We start from the raw sequence: 12,575 nt of genomic DNA, 5'->3' as shown, positions 1-12,575 counted from the left end.
CAAATGTAAAATTATGGGAAATGACTAAATAGCTTAAATGATAAAAGAAAGAGGGTTTAAAAGGGAAATAAACCCAAGGTCTATTTGGGCTGGACGGCAAGGGCATGAAATCAGCAGGAAAATTGAAGAATTAAGGGCAAAATTGGAATACTGCAAAAACACCATAAAAGGGTTTTATTAAGCTGGTTTTTCATATTTTTACTGCAAGTAAGTTCAATTCTTGATTATTTCTTGAAATTTTTGTGTTTTTATGACTTTTACAACTAGGTCCACTTGTTGAATTCATTAGTTTTTGATTTTACGAAAGAAATTGGAAGTTTCTATGAATATGTACTGGAAGTATATGATGATTTCGCATGGAATTAGAGCTTTAAATTGTTTATATGCTGATTTTATTGAAAGAATTGAATAGAAAGTGAATTGTTGGGACTTAATGGTGAAAGAGTTTGAAGTTAGGGTTTTATGTGGAAATTCTGAATTTAAATAATTTTGAAATAACTTATAATGTCTAGGTAAAGCATTAATTTGGAAAAATTAGCTTCATTGAGGGGTTAATTGATCAAGGACTGAATTGTATGAACTGTGAAATTTGGGGCAAAAATTGTAATCAACATTTGCACTAAAACAGTTTTGGACAGCAGCAGTAGTCTAACTTTGAAAAATCACCAAAAATTTTAGAAATCGAATTATAGAATGAATAAAATATGAAATTAAAGCTTATCGAGTCTAGTTTCTGTAAGCAACGGAATTGTAAATCATGAGATATAATATATTTTGTAAGACAATGTCAGAATGAATTCGGGTTCCCCTGTTCTGACTTTGAAAAATCATAAAAAATTGAATAAAAATAATTATGGGCTTAAATTTATATTTTTAGAATCCTGAATGAGTCTATTTTCAAGAGAAACAAATGGGAAAATCATTTGAATCCTGTACAAGGAGATAATTAATTTTTAGTGAAGAAGGGTCGGAACTGTCAGACAGCAGAATAGGGGAGACTTCAATGAATAAACTGTATTAATTGGCCCAACCAAAAATCATGAAATTTTCATGGTAAGAAGATATGTGAGTCTAGTTTCATGAAAAATTAGTGGATCTTAATTTTGAGTTCTGTAGCAAAAGATAAAAATAATTTAGTGGCTATGACACGAATGGACAGCATTGGAATATACATAAGTAAATAATGAAATTATATATAATATTACTTATAAGCGGGTTGAAGATGAAGTCAATACTGATAAATGAATGATTTTACAATGATAGATCGAGAACCCGAAGCAAGTCGAGGAAAAGAAAAAGTAGCTGATTAGTCCCTGAACTTTCACAAATTTTGCAAATCGACCCAGGTAAGTTCATATGGTTGAAGTTTAATGATTATATGTTAATTTTATGAATTATATAATGTATGATGAAATATATTTATTGATGAATAGAGAATAAAATAACAACCCGAAAATCGAATAAATGATCAAATTGAGTGGAACGTCGGATTTGAGTACTTCTGATCAGTGACAAGTTATAAGTGGTAGCTTTAGCTACACTTATCTGATCAATGGCAAGTGATAAGTGATAAGTGGTAGTTTTAGCTACACTTATCTGATCAGTGACAAGTGATAAATGATAAGTGGTAGCTTTAGCTACACTTATTTGATCAATGACAAGTGATAAGTGATAAGTGGTAGTTTTAGCTACACTTATCTGATCAGTGACAAGTGATAAATGTGATCAGTGTAAGACCATGACAAGACTATGACTTCAAAAAGTGATAAGTGATCATACGCAAGACCATAGTTATACTATGGCAAAGTGAAAGTGAAGTACTCAATTTTCCGTAACCGTTCCCTAATTTGGTTAAAGAATGATATGTGACAAATGGGCCCAAAAGAATTAAAGGAAATGGATAAGTGGTAGTAAGTTTATACAAGGGAACTCACCAATGACTGTGGTTGACAGGTGAACTTAATAATTGTGTATATTGTATAAGTGTATAAATATTTGGTAAGATTTATGTTTTATGCCTATGAAATTACTAAGCTTCTATAAGCTTACTTGAGTGTATTCAATGTCTCTTGTAGATTGACGTGGAAGTATACGGAGGATCGGATCAACACAGAGGATCACACTATCCAGATTATCTCCGGTAGCTTTTGTAAATTTCCTTTTTGATTTATATGGCATGTATAAGGTTTGATGATTATATAAATGCTAAGACTTGTTTAATGAATATACATTAAAGTAAATAATGATGAATATGTTAAATAGTATGATTATAATAGAAGTATAATTTGGTATCAAATTGATTGAAATGAATTGGTTGGTTGGATTGGTCTCGGTTTTAAAATTTGCAGGGAAGGTTAGATATTTATAAAGGGGTTATATTGAACAAAAAAATACTTTGGGATTTTGCGAAAAATTCCCTATGGTTTCGATTTAATTCTAGTTTGGTCTCGAAGTATGTTTTGGGCTTTGGAGACCCATCTAAAGGACGTCATGACATGTTTTAGTAAATGAATAGTATTTAACTCGTATTAACGAAAAAAATAATTCGGTAAACTCCGGTAATGCCTCGTACCCTATTTCGGCGACGAATACAGGTAAGGGGTGTTACATGAATTGTTACTTGTATATACATGAAATACATGGAAATTTGGTATTGATGAGCTCATACACGATTCTTGAAATTTATGTGAAGTAAATGACTAACATGTTTGACGAAGTTGTGTGTTTTAGGCTATTAGCCAAAATGCTTGAATGCATCTAATATGTTTATTTTAATGAAAATGAATGGTAAGTTAATTTTCTGTTATACGAACTTACTAAGCATTAAATGCTTATCTTGTTTATTTCTTCTGTTTTATAGTATTCGGAAGTTCGTAAAGGTTGGATGCGGGTCAGAGCAACATCACACTATCCTTCAACTCCTTTTGGTATAAATAGCAAAATTTCTTTTGGATATAATGACATGTATAGGTTAAATTGGCCAAATGATGACATATAAATATTTAGTTGTAACTAGCCATTGGTATGGCTTGTGTTTGGTATTTTTTGATATATAAATATATGGCCTAAACATGTTTGATGTGTGTGTTTGAAATGGTTAAATGGTGGAAAGTTTATAGATCTATTGATGATTAGGTTTGAAATAGCATAATTAGTAAAATATGCCTATATGCACATATGTTGTAACACCCTTAACCCGTATCTATCGCTAAAATGAGGTTACAGAGCATTACCAAACTTATTACAATAACGAATATACATTTCTCATACAAACTTCCATTCCAAATAAAAATCATTTACAATCATTCATATCATCCCTAATACGAGCCTACGAGGCCCAAATAATGCCTTAGAAGTGGTTCAGGACTAAACCGAAATCTCAAGAAATTTTTTGAACACTTAGAAAATTTTACAAAATACAGGGGACACACGCCCGTGTCTCTACCTGTGTGGACAAAAATAGGCTATTTACCAAGCCATCTTTCTCACCCAAATTGCTTTCACTTACAACAAACCAAAAGGTATATGACCATAACTTCAAATGGCATTTAAACTCATCTAAACCAAGTTCAATTCATGCTATATCAATACCATCAATCACAATACACACAATTATCACAATAAGCCATTTTATTCATATCAATTTCACATTTCAAATCACCTAAATGGTCACTTTTAAATATGCACAATTTTGCCTAAAACCACAAGCATACCTATCTCAAATTTTCAACTATTTGGTATCCATGATGCCAATTCACAACAAGCATCACATAACAATTATCAACCACATAACAAAAGGCCATTTACACCTATATATATGTACATCACCAAACATGCCAAAATAAGCCAAATCACATAGCTATACACATAACAACCATTCATCATTTACAAGTCAACTCAAATGGCTAAATCCATTACTAACATATACCAAAATGACCATAATTCCTATACATGCCATATAACCAAATACATAATTTCAAAAGTACCAAAATGAAAGCTTAATAGTGTGATGCAATCTCCAACGACTCCCAATCCGAGCTAGCTTTGATAAACACTATAAAACACAGAAAAGTTAACAGAATAAGTTATAAAGCTTAGTAAGCTCGTATAGTTAATAAGTAAAGCTCACCATTCATTCACAAATCAAGTAGTATGAACATAATATACTACAAAATCATTAAATCATAAGATTAACATATTCAATTACATAAATAATCATGAACTCACAACTTTCCTAGGTTCAATGCTCATATATGGAATCCATACATTCTTGTACTGATATTTATCTATTTCTCACCGTTTCATATGTTTGATATACTAGTTGAACCATTTGGAATTATATCGGATACTCAGGAATCTCGCACCTTAAGTGCCAAATACATAGCTGAAGTTATCTCAATCTCATATCTCATATAATGCTCATTCTCGAGCTATCAACGAGCTGGCTTACACAAGCTGACGATCATGACGTAGCTACACGGTGATGTTTACACAAGCTGACGAGAATCCGTAACACATGATGGATAACTCAGCCACCGGTAGTACGTACGGACCAGCACCCAAATTACATAACCCCTAATAACATGTCATTTGTATCCTAATCTATTCCTAAGGTTCAACCGGGATTTCACATTGCCGAATATTCATTGAACATATCTGTGAGGTCTTATTCACAATTAAATTCAATAATAAAATATTTAAAACACAACTATAATAATGCATATTAACATATGAACTTACCTCGGTTCACAAAAACGAAGAAATGAATTGACTAGTCCAATACTTTGTTTTTCCCCCGATCTAAATCCAAACGTCACTTTTCTTGACCTATATGTAATCAAATTTAAATTATTTAATTATCATTCTATTCAATTTAGCTCGAAAATCACATAATGTAAACTTTATATTTTTGCCCCTAATATTTCAATTTCTTTACAATTTAGCCCTTAGCTCATAAAAATACAAATTCATGCAATTAGGTCCTTGCCCATGCTAGACGAATTTCTATTATTACCATAGTAGCCCATATTTTTCATTTATTTTACATTTCTACCATAAAATTTCCATATTTCACAAATAAATCCCTAATTGACAATTTTATTAAAAATCACTTTACAAATATTGTTTATCCAACAACAACTATACATTTTCTATCATCAAACATCAAAATACATGTACATTCATCAATGAAAAAACTCTAAACCTTTAACAATTTTGCAAATTAGTCCCTGGGCTAGCTAGATTAAGCTGCAACGATCTCAAAAACATAGAAATTATTAAAAACGAGACAAAAATCATACCTATTTGAAAGAAAAGAAGATGGCCGAACCCTAGCTTTCTTTCTCCATGTAAAAATCGGCCTAGGTGTGTTTTTGAAGAAGATGAACATAAAAAAATGTTTTGTTTTATTTAATCATCAATTACTTACTAAATTACTTAATTATCCTTATTACTTAATCAAAATTTCCATAATGCCAAGCCAATATCATCCACTATCTAATTAATGGGCTATTTACCATATAATAACCTCCAATTTAAGGTTCTATAGCTATTAGACACCTTTAGCTAATAGAACTCAAGTTTTATACTTTACGCGATTTAGTCCTTTTATCAAATTGAGCATTCAAACGATAAAATTTATTAACAAAATTTTCACACAATCATACTTTCATGCTGTAGACATTAATAATAAAATAATTATTTTGACATTGTATTTGTGGTCCCAAAACCACTGTTCCGATTGACTAAAAACGGGCTGTTACATATGTGTATTTGGCAAGTTTGAACACTTGAACATATGTGATAATATGTCATGCATAAGGCTTAGTTTTGGCCTGGTTTTAATGTCTTGAATTGGTTGGTGAATGTATTAAAGTGTTGATGTAGGTGGAAGACAAATTGGGTGAGAAATATGGCATTGGAAATAGCCTATTTTTGTCCATACGGGCAGAGACACTAGCGTGTGTCTCAGCCGTGTGTGACACACGACCTAGCACATGAGCGTGCGTCTTGGCCGTGTGTCCTCTGCATCCTAAAATTTCAAAACAGAATGCTCAGGATTTTTCACACGGCCCGGCACATGGGCGTGTGGCTTGGCCGTGTGACCCCTGCACTTACACACGACCTAGCACATGGACGTGTGACTTGGCCATGTAACCCAAGTCAGAGAGTTATATGGATACAGACATCGACTAAGACACGACCGTGTGCCCCATTTCAGATGCTCATACGGGCGTGTGTACCCTGTACCTAGGAAAAATTTTGACATTTTGCGAAAAATTATCTGAGTATCTAGTTTAGTCCTGACTTGTTTCTAATGTATGTTTTGGGCCTCGAAAGCTCATATAAGGAACTTTATAAATAGTTTTTTGGCATGAATGTTAAATAATATGAAATGTCTGTATTTGTTCTGTATATTCTGATAATGCTCCATAACCCTGTTGTAATATCCCGATTTTGGGCCTAGTCGGAACAGTGGTTTCGGGGCCACAAATTCGATGAAGAAAATTTTTATTTTTATTATATTTTTATGGTTTACGATTTTACGGAATAATTTTGTGAAAATCTTGTTCGAAAATTTTGACGCTCGGGCACTCAATTTAGTCAAAAGGACTAAATTGTAAAAGTTGCAAAATGTGTATTCTAGTTTACAAAGATACTAAGTACTTGTGAGTAATGGGTTTTTAAATTGGGGGTCCTTAAATAGTAAATAGCCCATTTTGTAATTAGTGGACAAAAATGGACATGGCATGGTATGTTTTTATTTATTTTTCATTAAGGGTATTTTAGTAAATTGGTTAATAAAGCTAAAATAATTAAGAAAAAGATGTCATCTTTTTCATTTTTCTCATGCCATAACCGTATATGGAGATGGAAGACATGGCTAGGGTTTTTAAAACTTCCAAGCTTGATTGTAAGTCCATTTTTGCCCCGTTTTTAAAGTTCTTTACATTTTTTAAATCTCGATAACTTGTTCTACTTATTTCTACCATTAATTTGAGCTAAGGTTCATGTCTAAAAATTTACCCATGAATAATATGCATGTATTTTGATGTCTAATGATAGAAAATAAAGGTTGGGTGTTAGATAAACGACTTTTGCTATGCGATTTTACGTGAAAACGAGTAAAATGACATAATCGATAAAAATACCTAATGTTCATAAGTACATGTTAGAGTGAGAATTGGATGTTACGATAGAAGGGCAAAATGATCAGCATATCATAAAACATAAGAAAATAGGATAAATTTTAATTTATGAGATTTGGGGCAAAAATGTAAATATGTGAAAGTTTAGGGGCAAAATTGTAATTTTTCCAAAATATGATTTTGGGTTGATTTGAATAATATGAGTCCTAATTAGGCTATATTTGAAATGATAGAGCAAGGAAAATTGAAATTCGGGCTAAAATCGGCAAAATACCAAGTTGTGTACAAAATGGTAAAAATGACCATTTTCGCATATGAGGTAAGTTCATATAATTTTAATAAATCAATGTGTATTTTAATGTTAATGTTATGATATTACATGAATTTTAGGTATACATATATGTGAATAATTTGATATTATGTAAATGATGCAACATTACTATATGTTGTTGATATCTTGATAATGGTATGATGATTATTGTTTACGAATTGTTGCATTCTATGATTATTGTTGAATTATTATACAAATTATGTGGAATACTTGAAAAATATGAGTTGTCACCGGAGTATCGATATTGACATCACGAGAAAGATGGCAAAGGCGTATGATCAAGGAAAGAGCCTGTTTGAACCTTAGGAATATTTTAGGATACAAGTGACATGTCACTAGGAAATTGAGATCCGAACTCGTTGAGTTGTGGTCCGAGTTCGTGAGAATTATGAGACATCCGAACTCGTTGAATTGTGTTCCGAGTTCATTATGGATGCAAACACCCGAGCTCGTTGAGTTGCGTTCCAAGTTCATTATGGGTGAGATTATGGTAGCTTTGCTACATAAACTACAGACTATTGAGTTTGTCTACCTGCGAGCTTCCGTGTATCTGATTATATTCCGAGTGTTTAACGAGTAATTTTACGGAGTATTCGATAATGGTCCCAATGAGACAAGCCATTGGTGAGTATGTTCTTGAGTTAAATTACAAGTTGTACAGGTATGTACACTAAACTTATGTATGATGCCTTGATATATGATGTATATAGTATTGGTGAATACTATGAAAATGACATGATGAGGAATAAGTCTTGATGCTTGATGACATTGAGATTATGGATCTATGCCTATGAAGCATAATTATGTGTTCTTTCCATGATGGATGAAATGATATTGTATGGATTTAGTGAAAAATAGTTGTGATCGAGTAAATTTAGCCTTGGCAGTTTTGGGTTACTGCAGTAGTGTAACTTTGGAAATTCACCATAAATTGTGGAAATCGAGTTAGGGGCAGGATAAAATATGATATTAAATCCTAATGAGTCTAGTTTCAGATAGAGGAAATGTGCATGCAATTGAATTCTATATTATGAGATATTTAAATTATTGTGAGACAGATTCTGAATAACTTTGTGATCCCCTGTTCTAATTTGAGAAAATCATTAAAAAATGTACAAAAATAATTATGAGTTAAAATTTATATGATTAGAATCCTTATTGAGTCTATTCTCTATAAAGATAGATAAAAGCATTATCCGAATTCTGTACTATGAGAAAAATAATTTTTAGTGAAGAGGGGTCAGAACTGTTGGACAGTGAAACAGGGGAAAATTTAATGAATAAACTGTACTAATTGGCTAATTCAAAAATTCTGAAAATTTTATGGGAGAAAGGTATATGAGTCTAGTTTCAAGTAAAATTAACGGAACTTAATTTTTAGTTTCGTATCTCCAGATATAAATGATTTAGTAACTGTAACTCGATAAAATAGCTTAACCAGAATATATGTAAATTGTACAATTATGATGTTTTATCTTAAAAAGTATGTTGGTAATTGCTTATCAATTTCATATGGACTTACTAAGCATAAATCTTACCCCTCCTCTCCACTTCTTCAGTTTTGGCAGGTCGGCTCGGGGTTGGAGATCATCAGAGGCAGAATCACACTATCAAGCTATCACTTTTGGGAGAATTAATTCAAATTTTAAAAATATCAAGTGAATGGCATATATAGGAAGCTAGTTTTATAACATGTATTATTATTATGATTTGACCTAACCTATTGATCTACGTTGAGTTATAGTATATGGCCATGGGATGTGACCCGTATTCATTATGGTTTGTAAGCTTAATTAATCATGTCAAGTTTTATGTTTCTGGTGTGATGAGGTAGTTATCTTTGTTTGTTGTGCATGATTGGTAATACATTAGGTAAGTTGAAAGCATACCTATGGATCATGAATTAAATGGAAATAAGTAATGATGCCTTGAACATGAATGTTTAATGGACAAATTGGTAACCACAGTAAGATGGTATTAAACGAGAATAAGATTTGGCATATCTAGTTCTAGTTAATGTAAGAATGTACATTATATACATGATGGTAGGCAAATGATACGTTGGTATTAAAATAGAAGATATTGAATGTTATTGAACTCATGTATGTGCTAATATCTTGTGTTGAGGTTGATAGTCATAGATGTTGGTTAAAGTGAAATATGTTTAAAATAAAAGACTTATTGTTGCGTGAAATTTTCCAGGTTTTTGTAAGTTCTCGGTTTAGTCCCAAAACTGTTCCAAAGTATGTTTTAGGCTTCGTAGACCCAAATAAGGGATGTTATGCATGTGTCTGAACAGTTTTGAATTAAATGAAATTTTATGGCCTGGTTTTCGTCTGTGTGCATGTTTAAGTCTGGTAATGCCTCGTATCTGATCCCGGCGTCGGACATGGGTAGAGGGTGTTACACCTATTCTAGTGACGAATATGGGTTAGGGGTGTTACAAGACGAGCTTACGAAAGCTCTTTCAATAACCCAAGGTCATTTAAGGACTAAAATGCAACATTTTTAAAATTAGCAGGTTGGCATCGCGACATCAGGGTATTGAAAGAGCTTCTGTAACCTTGTTTAAACCCCATAATTATTATATAACATGTTACGATTACATATGGAATATAATATCATGTATAAATTGTTTAAATATAAGGTATTGAGATTGTAGTTGTTCCGGCAACGAATATAACATCTCAAAGTTTGGATTCAGCGATCGGATCTGGTATGGGATGTTATAAATAATAACAAAAGCTAGTACTAAAAATAGGGGATGAATGTAACATGATTTAAATCAGTGCAAGACGGGTGTCTGATAAGAATTGAAAACCATCCACCTTTATAAAGAACACCTAAAAAAGCTACTTTCTTAAAAAAAAAACTATGATTTGCTTTTAAAAACTACGGTTGTTTCCTTCTAAAAAAATACAAATTATTTTACTTTCATCCTCATAATAGATGTAATAAAAGTTAGTGTTAAATAAACTTTTAACTTTGTTACATTATAAAATATTGTACTTTTATTACATTCAAATAAGCCCTTAAACTTTGTTATTTTAGTTAAATAAGATCTTACTTTTTTTAACCCAAACAAATTCTTAAACTTTGATTCGTATCAAATTAAACCATTAATAATTTACTTATATCATTTAAGGATTGAAAGAGGAATAGAGAAATACAGTGATTCAGATGGAGGTAAAGTGTTGAGAGTAGCCGAGAAAGGAGAAAAAATCAATGTATAACAGGCAAGGGTGGAAGGTTAAAGAAAAAATTCTCCTAAGGCCAGTGACGGTTATTTATAGGTGAGGTTGAGCATCCCTTGGCCTTAGGTCTTAACACATGACATGAGCTAGCCTTGTCATGATTGGTTGCTTATAGAGCATAATAGATTTCCTTTCACGCAAATCTTCATCCTTTGATTTGCATATAGTCCCCAAATTTCCAACCTTTGAAACATATTATTGTTCTTGTTACTTACCATCAAGAGAGGTTAAGGTTCAAAAGCTTGGAAAAATGAATTATTTAAGGAAGAAAGCTTTATTGCACCAAAAGATCCAAAATTCACAACCTTATCATCACTACAATTAATACAACTATCAGTCATCGTATCTTCAACAGTAAATATGGAAAGTTAACCATAATATTCAACTATGTGGTCGGGGATTCGATCTCCGCTTATGGGAATGGAACACATTTCATGGTCAGTCGTTTATTTCTTCTAAGAGCACCAGTAACGAGGGGATCAATCATTACTATACCTAGGTTACGAAAAAAAAGTATTCTCAAAGTCATTTATTTAGGATAAGACATTCGTTGCAACCTTCGAATTTGAAAAGAAATAGAGAAAGAAATCTATATCATACTAGGCAGTGAAATGGCAGTAGTGACATGGGATGCTTAGTAGTCCTTTTTATTTTTCTCCTAAGATAACCTTTTATTTGCCCACTACATGCATGGGGAAATGAGAGTTTCATTTTATTCCTTTAGACAAGTCTATGGAGCATATCATTCTTTAATGCTTTGAGGTTTATTAAGGACATTAACACTTGTGGTAGGGTTTGCACAAGAATAGTCAATGGAAGATTGAGAAAGGTCAAAGGGCATTTGGTACAATATGGTTTATTCTCCTACATTGGTAACAAACGTAATTTAAGCCCTCATAGATGATAGGCTATTTGAAGCCTTCAATAGTTAAAAACCTTGACAGAGACTTCTTAAGATTGAGTTGAACACACAAGTGTGTAATATTTTCCCATTTGTGTGACTATATTTTGAATAAGGGGCCAATGCAGCCACCAACTTTCCTTGAGATACTTATATCATAATATGAATCTCTAAAGTTGATTCCTATATTCAAACAATAATAAAATGACTTTTAATAAACCAAAGTTCGTTCTTAATGACATTATTGTAATCAACACATTCATTTATCATTATAATGAAATGGTCAAGCCTTAATCAGTTAAAAAAAAAACTTACTTGAAGGGTTCCAAATAGAGGTCATATGGTTTGAAATGAACCCATATCCCCAGTATTGCCAAAAACTTTTACAACAGTAGACTTTGAATTTGTCCATTATGTGCAACTTTTCATCAAAGTTCAAAGTAATGTCTTCAACTTTCCTTTCTTATTCATTTTTGATATTGTCTAAAGCATTATATCTTCTTAAAAAAACTCATTGATAACCATTGATTATGATATGAACTTCTTGTTCTTTGGTTGAAGGTTTAGAGAACCCTTGTAAGAAACCTTTAGACTGTTAGGAAGAGAGTTTTGTAAGAGTAGAATGCTGCTTTATTTGCCTATTGTTCTTGATTAGTTCAACTTCTTCTATAGAGAGATCATTTCCAAACACTTTTTGAAAGAGAATCCATCACTTTGACTTATCAATCTTTTTTTTTTAGAAAACATGAACTTCATAAATAACAATCAGCAAAATAGTAGCAAAATAAGGGGATTTGTGTACGGACCATGTCACACAAGTAGAATCCGTATAGAGCTACACTTCTTCTATTTGACATTCATTAGAATAATGTTTTTTGGTTTTCAATATTAGTGAATTTCTCCTTCTCTGCTGATGGGTTTTTCTGAAAGGGTTTCCAAGT

The sequence above is a fragment of the Gossypium hirsutum genome, chromosome A12 (genome assembly GCF_007990345.1).
Source record: "Gossypium hirsutum isolate 1008001.06 chromosome A12, Gossypium_hirsutum_v2.1, whole genome shotgun sequence".
NCBI lineage: Eukaryota > Viridiplantae > Streptophyta > Magnoliopsida > Malvales > Malvaceae > Gossypium > Gossypium hirsutum.
Note: the sequence above shows the minus strand (reverse complement) of the source record.